An 8,887-nucleotide genomic window follows, 5' to 3' on the forward strand; every position below is an offset into this window, starting at 1 on the left:
ACAAATTTAAGGAATATAATTTTAACCCCTTTCTAGTGATATACTTGAAGGTTCTTTAGATACATTTACAAGATTTTACCCTCATATTAAGAAAAAGTATGACAATGAAACTGTGATATTTGTCTTGACTTTCAGCTTAGTCGTTGTCTCCAGTTATCAAACAGAAGATATACTTCAATTAGCTAAACGACGGATAACCACCATTCTTATTGGTGTCTCCACCGTCATGGTCATCTCCGTGGTTATCCTTCCGGTTTGGGCGGGAGAAGACTTTGTTAAGCTTGTTAGTGTCAATCTTGAAAATCTAGAAAACTCCTTAGAAGGTTTGTTTTGAGTTTATTTAATTTTTTCTTTTAAGTTGTTCGAAAAACGTAATTTACTTTTTAATTTAAGGAATGTAGACACATAATTTTGTCTCGTCAAAAATATTTCTTATTCCGATATCACACAATTTAACTCCATTTTTATAATTTTTCCCAAGAAAATAAATAACCACCTCATCTTTTACTTATTTATGTATTTATTTTTGTTTTTATTTTATTTTATCCAAATAACAAGTCATAACAAACTTTATCTCATTCTAATATTCCAACAACCTACCCAAGAAAAAATGGATACCTAACCTCTACCCCTCCAATTATAAAACAACACCTCACCTCTCACCTAACCACCTCATACCCCTACCCTTACCCCTACCCCACGTGACCCGTCCCTTTTCTTGGTCAAAAAGAAATATACAATATACATATACATTGATGGGACCCAAATTGGGGAATAATTTCCATAGATAGAGAATATACACCCAGAAATACTCTCCCATTCTTGAACAACAACAACACAGCAACATAAAAATCTGCCTTCTTCACTGACCCTCAAAAAGATTCCACACACCAATCCTCGACTGTTTTCTATTTTTACTCTACACACACACTGAGAAATTGGAGTGAGAGACGAAGGGAGATACGTGAAAGAGTGAGAAATATGAGAGAAAAACAATAAAGATCTGAGTTTGAGTTAGAGAGAGGAGAGAAAACGGCGCGAGAGAGGGTGTAAAACATGGGAGTTGAAAAAAGAGGAGATCGGGGGTAACAGTTCCGGCGAGCTCACGCCGGAAACTCGCAGGTAAATCACCAAAAACTCAACCCCGTCCCTTTTCTGGCGAACGCTCAATGAAAATCCATCGGAAACCGCTGGGAAACCACCGAACTGACCCCCAACTAGTCCCGATTTTGGCGAGATCTGCCGAAAAAAAATAGAGCAACCACAGGGACTGCGGGTTCGAGTATGGGTATCTCGTTATTTCTCGATTTTGATTTGGGCTGTCAAAAATAGAACGAAAAGGGCACATCAAGATTGGTTTGCTCGTTATTGAGGTTTGGTTCGAGGCTTTGAATGCGGTTCTATTCGAAAAGATTATCTCCCGTTGAAATAAAATTGAGGTCCAATTCTTCTACTCTATTTCTTCCTATTTTTATTTTAATGTGATGTTCATGTTATGATTTGTGTGATTCGTGTGGTTGATGCATTTGATAAGGTGGTTAAAAAATTTCATTTTTCGTGATTTGTTGTTGACTTTCTATGAAAATTGATTAATCATATGGGTGGAAAGGAATTTGGCAGGCGGAATTGAAAAATGATAAAAAATGAATATTGATTATTTTGATTCGTTGACAATTTTTAAATTTAGAATAAGTATTGACGTCATTAAACGCAATAGTATCATGATAGGTTGAAATTTGGTAGGCAAACGGTACGTCGGGTAAGGAAATCTAGAAATTGTGAATTGTTGGATGATTTGAAACTATTGTTGAATGATTTGGTTTTCTAGCACTGAAAAAATGTATTCATTTAGCCGGGAAATGCCCCGAGGCTCATTGTATTTATTCACCAGGGAATGCCCCAATGTATTATGTTGGCGGAGGATGTTCGTGATCAAGACCCTAGGCATCGGGTAAAGCACGGGAGCGTAGTTCAGGATTAGTGTAGTTTAGAATAGGATTTATTTTTCTGCATTTTTATTTTGGGACTGTATAATTGGACTGAACACTATATTTTGAATTTATTTTGATTCGTGTGTTTGATTGATTGCTATATGTGCTTTTGTGCAGTTTATACATTTGTAATGTCAAATTAGCCGATATACTCCACCAAACGACCGTGGTCGAACCACGGGATTGAGGGATGCCTAACACCTTCCCATCGGTCAATAGAATTTCTTAACCAGAATGTCTGTTCTCGAATCAGTTTTAGAGTCAAACTGTTTTGAAAAAAGATTTCCAAATGTGACTTGGCACGCCCAATTTATGTCAAGTGACGACTCTGAATTTTTTATAAATAATTATTTTTGAAATAAATTTTCATCTATTTGTCACTTTAATAATAAAGGCTCTTTTAAAACTTTCAAACTTTAAATGAATAATTTGGGGTTAAAAAAGGGGTGTGACAGCTCTGGCAACTCTCGTGGGGAACTTTTTAGAATTCGAGCTTATTTTGGAGTCGTATCGGTTTAGTTTGGCGCTATAGGTGTATAGACATTTTGTTTGTGTTATTTTGTGTTGTTGTATTATTACTGTTGAGTGCCTACGTGCTCTTTGTTTACAGTTTTTATCTTATGTGTTACCGCTTTATATCTGGCATCATGTGCATTACCCGAGTCATTCTTTCTGCAACAAGTCTGTAGTACACTTATTGTACACAACCTCTAGTTGAGTCACTCTTATTTTGGGGGGGGGGGGCGTCGGTGTTATAGAGTAGGTGGAAAGCAAAGCAGCCACTATCGACCATACGCTCCCCCGAACAGCCTTGTTAGTGAACCCCAACGTAGGTCAGCCTTTAGGTCATGCTTATGTGCATCATATTGAAGACCTAGCGGGATCCACTTGGTCCTTTGTAGGAAACTCACCTCTAAAGCATTCCTGCGTGCTAAATGTTGCATCTTTGAGGGTAACGAGTTCATTTGACGGACTGATTTGGGCAAAAACATGTGTTACAAACAAGTGTGTAGGAAGAAAATTGTTGAAAAAAGGAAGGAAAAAAGACAGTAAAAAAAAAGAAGAGATTTGGTAGTTTTTAGGGTTCTTTATGACTTTTGTTTTTCACAATTCAAAAATTCAAAAGAAAAATATCTTTTTTTACTTTTTGCACTCATTTTCCAAAAAATCAAAAACGTTAAAAACATTTTCCTTTTATTTTTTTAGTAAGCATTCATAATTCGAAAACTCCAAAAAGATTTTTATATAGTAGTAGGTTTTTATAAAATAAAATGCAAACAAAGATGGTAGAAAATTGTACATTTCCTGTATTGAAATTACCAAAAAGATTTTTCTTCATAATTGTTGGTGTCAGTTTTAGTTGAAGTGTCTAATTAAAATCCAAAAAAGATTTTACTTGTTTGTCTTTGGTTGTGTCTTTTAAGTTAGGGTCAATCTGTTGGTTAATCATTAATTATCCAATCAGGACGAACTACGCATACCTAATTCCCTTCCCTCGAGCTGGGATACGTAGGCAACCCGTGGTGGATCCGGTAATCTTTATTTTTTGACCTTTGTCTTAGTCTTAGCTTAGGTTTTGATCTTTGTAATCTAGTGTCGTTAGCTTGTCCTAGCCAAGTATGCTGATTTTATTCAGTGGTACTGTTCGACAATTTGGAGTCATAAAGTGGCCCGTCCTTTCGGCATATCCGCGTCAAAGTCCAAAGGGTTAGGAATATGTTTCTCCTATCGAACTTTTGTAAATAACGTCGTATGTGTTATTACAGGATGGATTTGTCCGCCAAGTCTAGAGTCCTAATGGTTGTCAAGGTGCCTAAAAAGTTAATCAAGTGGTGGGGCATGTTTAACTATGTTGACCAGTAGAAATTGATTAAAATATTAGGTGATCTTACAAAACTTTTGGATATTACCTCTCGTCCAGATCTAATAGAGGTTGTGTTGACCTTTTGGGATCCAAGTAGTTTGGTGTTCAGGTTCGAAAAGTGTGAAATGACTCGTACTTTGGCAGAAATATCTGGTCTGTTGCATTTGCCCTATATCGATAAAGGTATGATTCGAGCTCGAAATCATACTGGCACGAGGTTTTTGCAATGTTGTGGGTTAAAAAGTTAAGATACGTATTTGGGTTGTTTGAATGATTCGTGGGTTTCCTTAGATTTTTCGTTCGCTAGATTCGGGCCCTTGGAAGGTTTTGATTGCTTTTGGGATGAATTTCATATGACTAAGGAGAAGTGGGAGAGAAAGCTTCTTGAAGTCTTCACCTTTGCTTTGTTAGGTACTTTAGTATTTCCACTAGAAGAAAGACGCATCAATACACAATTGCAATTTGTAGTGGTGGCCTTATTTCATGAGGAACAAGGGGACAAGGCTACTATTATACCTATGATCTTAACAGAAATATACAAGGCTTTAACCGAAGTGAAGGGAGGGATGAGATTTTTTTAGGGAAGTAACCTGATGTTGCAACTAAGGTTGATAGAGCATTTGCATGCACCTTCTTTAATTAGACCAGATGTGATTGACCGTTGTATGCCCAATCGAGTGAAAGCCATGGGACAAAGAATATGCGTTACCAAATTCTCGCTACCCATGGGAATCGAGTACTTTCAGAACCAAGCCTTAGGTGAGAGAAAATACGAGCAATTCTGGAATCATGCGACAGAGATGGATGTGGATACTTTCAAAGAAGGTTTGGATAATCCGGGGTGCACTCCGAGATATGAGATCTGGATACAAACCATACTTCGAGGTGTAAGTAGGCCGTTACCAATGCAACTTAAAGGGCGGATACAAGAAGAGGGCATAGGTGAGGACAGGGGAAACGCGAACTTGGGGGAAAAATAGACTTATTGAGAGTTCAATTATCAGGCTTGCTCATGAATGTACAAGGGTTTCAGAAAAATCTTTTCAGGTGTACTCCCCAAGAGGCAGGATGATGTGCTCGAAATTTCTTCCCCAATATCACAGCGTCCTTGCAAGATATGCTACAAAGTTTGAATGGGAGAAAGATAACTTCACAAACAGGTTTATCTCAGCCAGGGTCTTCTATCTTGTGATTTTATGCACATGCCTCCCGAAGTACGCAAGATCTTATTCATGAACAACATGATACATAGGAAACCTACTTTTGAGTTTGATCTAATCATTTTGTTTCTTTAATTTTTCCCAACTCTCCTCTTTTTAAGAAAATCAAAAGCCATAAAGAATGATAAAAAGAAATGAGATAGCGAGAGAAGAAAAGAAAGGAATAGCAATGAGAGAAGAAAAGAGCAAGAAAAAAAGACCGATGTAAAAGAAGAGAGAAGTGAGGGTGAAAAACAAAAAGAGCGAGGTATGATAATGTAATGGAAAATCGGGATGATGTTAAAATGGTCCCATTACCCTCAAAGGCCGGTAGAAATGTGCATAAACATAGGATGTATACAATGTGATTTCTATGCTTGTTGCCTGACCTAATTTTAATGGGTTTTGTCTTTGATGAGCATGTTTTTCAGATAAGTAGTTGGTTTGTAGCACTCTGGCTAGTCACCCGTACTTTACTAGATCAAAAGCGAAGCTTGCCATGGCTAGTTGGGAGATTAAAAATTCACTCATTGACCCAAATCAGGATCCCAGGAAAGAAAGTTCAGAATGCAATGATGAGGTATTGAGACTTAGACAACAACTGATAGATCTGCACCGAGCATGGTCTAGTAGCATGCCTCCTCCTCCACTCCCTGAAGATCTTGGAAATATCCCAAATTGCCCACCGCTCTCTCAGGTGAAATTCTCTGTTCCTATTAAGTCATCAGAGCACGTACCAGGATTCACTTCGTGGAAATATTACCCTGGCACTTCTAGTGTGCCTCTGGTAGTTCCTTAACCAAGGCCCGTGACTCAGTCGGTGCCACCGGTAACGCCTGTGTTCGTGGCTCCGCCACCATCTGAAGCTCCTACCTATGTTGTGCGTCTGATAATGGTGCTTCCTCGGTCTACTAGTGAGCCAGTATTGAAGGTTTCAGATAATCAGTATTATGCCACGGAGCCTACTTTGAGGATTAATGAACCGTATGGGTACACTCAGCCACCTGTATTTCCATTTGATACGGAGAAACCTGTCGCAACAGAGGAACAGGAGGTCATAGCGCAAAAATTGAAAAGTTTGGAACAGGCCATGAGGAATTTCCAGGGAATCGAAGTTTATAAGAGTGTTTCCTATAAATATCTTTGCATGTTCCCAGACGTCAACCTTCCCCTCGGTTTTAAAATGACCAAGTTCGAGAAGTATGCTTGGCACGGTGATCCCATGGCACACTTGAGACATTACTGCAACCAATTGAGGGCTGCAGGAGGAAGGGAAGAGTTGCTCATGGCTTTCTTTGGCAAGAGTCTTTCTGATTTGGCTTTAGAATAGTTTGTCGATCAAGATACCGACAAGTAGAACAGCTGGGATGACTTAGCTTTTGAGTTTGTGCAATATTTTCAGTATAACGTTGACCTGATTCCTAACAAAAAATCCTTGGTCAACATGAAGAAAAAAAGCACTGAAGGCTTTAGGCAATACGTGATAAGGTGGCGTGAACAGGCCGCCAGGGTAAAGCCTCCAAAGAAGGAGAGTAAGCTAGTAGAGGTATTTATTTAGGCACAAGATGAGACCTATTTTCAACATTTACCTATTTTCAACATTTACTTCCGGCAATGGGAAAGTCTTTTATTAAAGTCCTCAAAATGGGGGAGATGATAGAGGACGGAATCAAGACCAATTGAATAGTGAGTTTTGCCTCATTGAAAGCCACCACCCAAGTGATTGAAGGTGGTTCTGGAGCGTTTTGGAGGTAAAAAGAAGAAAGAAGATGTGGCGACCGTCGTAGCTGGAACCCATTCCTATCCTAAAATACCACGTCGCCCCTACCCCAATCCCAAGTCCAAGCCTATGCCCAAACTCCATATATTCCTCCCCACCATTACTACCCTCCTCAAAACCCATTATATTTTATTCCACCATCCCCGTACCCAGTATATAGTACGCTGCCATATGCCCAAACCCCTTCTTACCCGTAATGGAATTTGCAAGCCCCTCAAAATCGTCCTTCAATTCCTCTAAATTACCAAAACCCCACCAGACCCAGTTTCTAACCTAGGCTTGAGTATAAGAAAGATAAGGCGGTCAAAAATTACTTCACACCTCTTGAGGAGTCATATGCTAGCTTGTTTGATAGGTTGAGAAAGTGAAGGTCTTGAGCCCAATTCAAAGAAGGCTCTCGAATCCACCTCCGAGGAATCTTGATTATTCCTTAAGGTGTGTGTATTATTATGACATGTTAGGTCATGATATTCAGAAATGCTGGTATTTGAAGAGAGCAATCCAAGATTTAATTAACACAAATCAGATGTTGGTCCAGGCCCCAGAGATTCTAAACATTAACCAAAATTTGTTGCCAACCCATGCTAAACCTAATATATTAGAATTGATATATGAGGGGAAAGAGTTGTCAAGATATTATAAGCCTATTGTCAAAATACAAACCAATGAGGAAAAATTAGTGAATGTGGCAGAGTCGTTGAAAGCAATGTCATTAAGCCAGGAAGGAATGGGAGAAGATAAAGCCCAAGAAAGCACAAAGAAACCCATGATCACGGTGCAAGGTGCCAGAAGATATGTTGATTTAAGTCAGGATAAACCTAAGTTGACGGTGGTAAGAGCTTCGGGTAAGCCTATCTTGACAGTGAAAGGAGCACTGGTAGTACCTATTGTCATCAAATCGGTGACCGAACCTCCGATAGTTGATACCAAAAAGGTCTCTTGGAACTATAAGTGGACTGTGATGACTTATCAGAGAAAGGAAGTCGTGGAAGAGGTAGACGAGGTAGGGGGTCTGACTCATCCAGGAAGATGCTTTGTGCCTGAAGGTTTAAGGAAGCCCAAGCCAATCGTGAGTGGGCCTTCATCTATCAAAAAGCCTATCACTGAAGAAGAAGATGAAGAATTTTTTAAAAAGATGAAATTGTTGGAGTATTCAATAATAGATCAGTTGAAGAAGACCCCTGCTCAAATTTCCCTCTTATCATTGTCGTTGCATTCCAAGGAACATCGTGATATTACATTGAAGGTATTAAATGAAGCATATGTTTTGTAGGGAGATTACAGTAAATCAGCTTGAGAAAATGGTTGGAAAAATCTTTGAGGTCAACCGGATCAGCATCTCTGATGAGTTGGCCTATCAGAAAGAAAAAACGAGTGAATGCGCTTGATGTCTATCGTTTTTTCAAATTACTGGTACTGGCTTAGAGTGAGAACCCAGTACGGGGCATAATTGGGGGCTTTATATTACCGTGAAGTGTGAAGATTTCTACGCCACTCATGTCATGATTGACGAAGGTTCTGAAATAAATATTTGACCTATTTCCACCTTGCAAAATTTCAATATTGGTGTTGAGAGGATCAGGCCCAACAATGCATGTGTCAGGGCTTTAGATAGAGCAAAGTCCAAATCTATTGGTGAAATAGAACTAATGTTGATTATAGGGCTTGTTGAATTATCCCTAGAGTTTCAAGTATTGAATATCGACTCCTCTTATAATCTGTTGTTGGGAAAACCATGGATCCACAAGGCCAAGGGGGTTGTTTCTACATTGCACCAGATGATCAAGTTTGAGCATGACAGGCAAGAAGTGGTAATTCACGGTAAAGTGGAACTTTCTACCTACGAAGATTCTCCCTTGTCTCTAATTGAAGTAAACAATGTAAAGGAGACATTTTTCTATCAAACTTTTGATACAGTGCCAGTAGATCGTATCCTTGAAGGACAGGTTATTCCAGGATCACAATTGTCTTCTGCTTCTATCATGATGGTGAGTGAGCTTTTGAAATATAGACTTATGCCAGGGAAGGGTTTTGGAGTGTCTTTGCATGGTAT

The sequence above is a fragment of the Capsicum annuum genome, chromosome 8 (genome assembly GCF_002878395.1).
Source record: "Capsicum annuum cultivar UCD-10X-F1 chromosome 8, UCD10Xv1.1, whole genome shotgun sequence".
Lineage (NCBI taxonomy): Eukaryota > Viridiplantae > Streptophyta > Magnoliopsida > Solanales > Solanaceae > Capsicum > Capsicum annuum.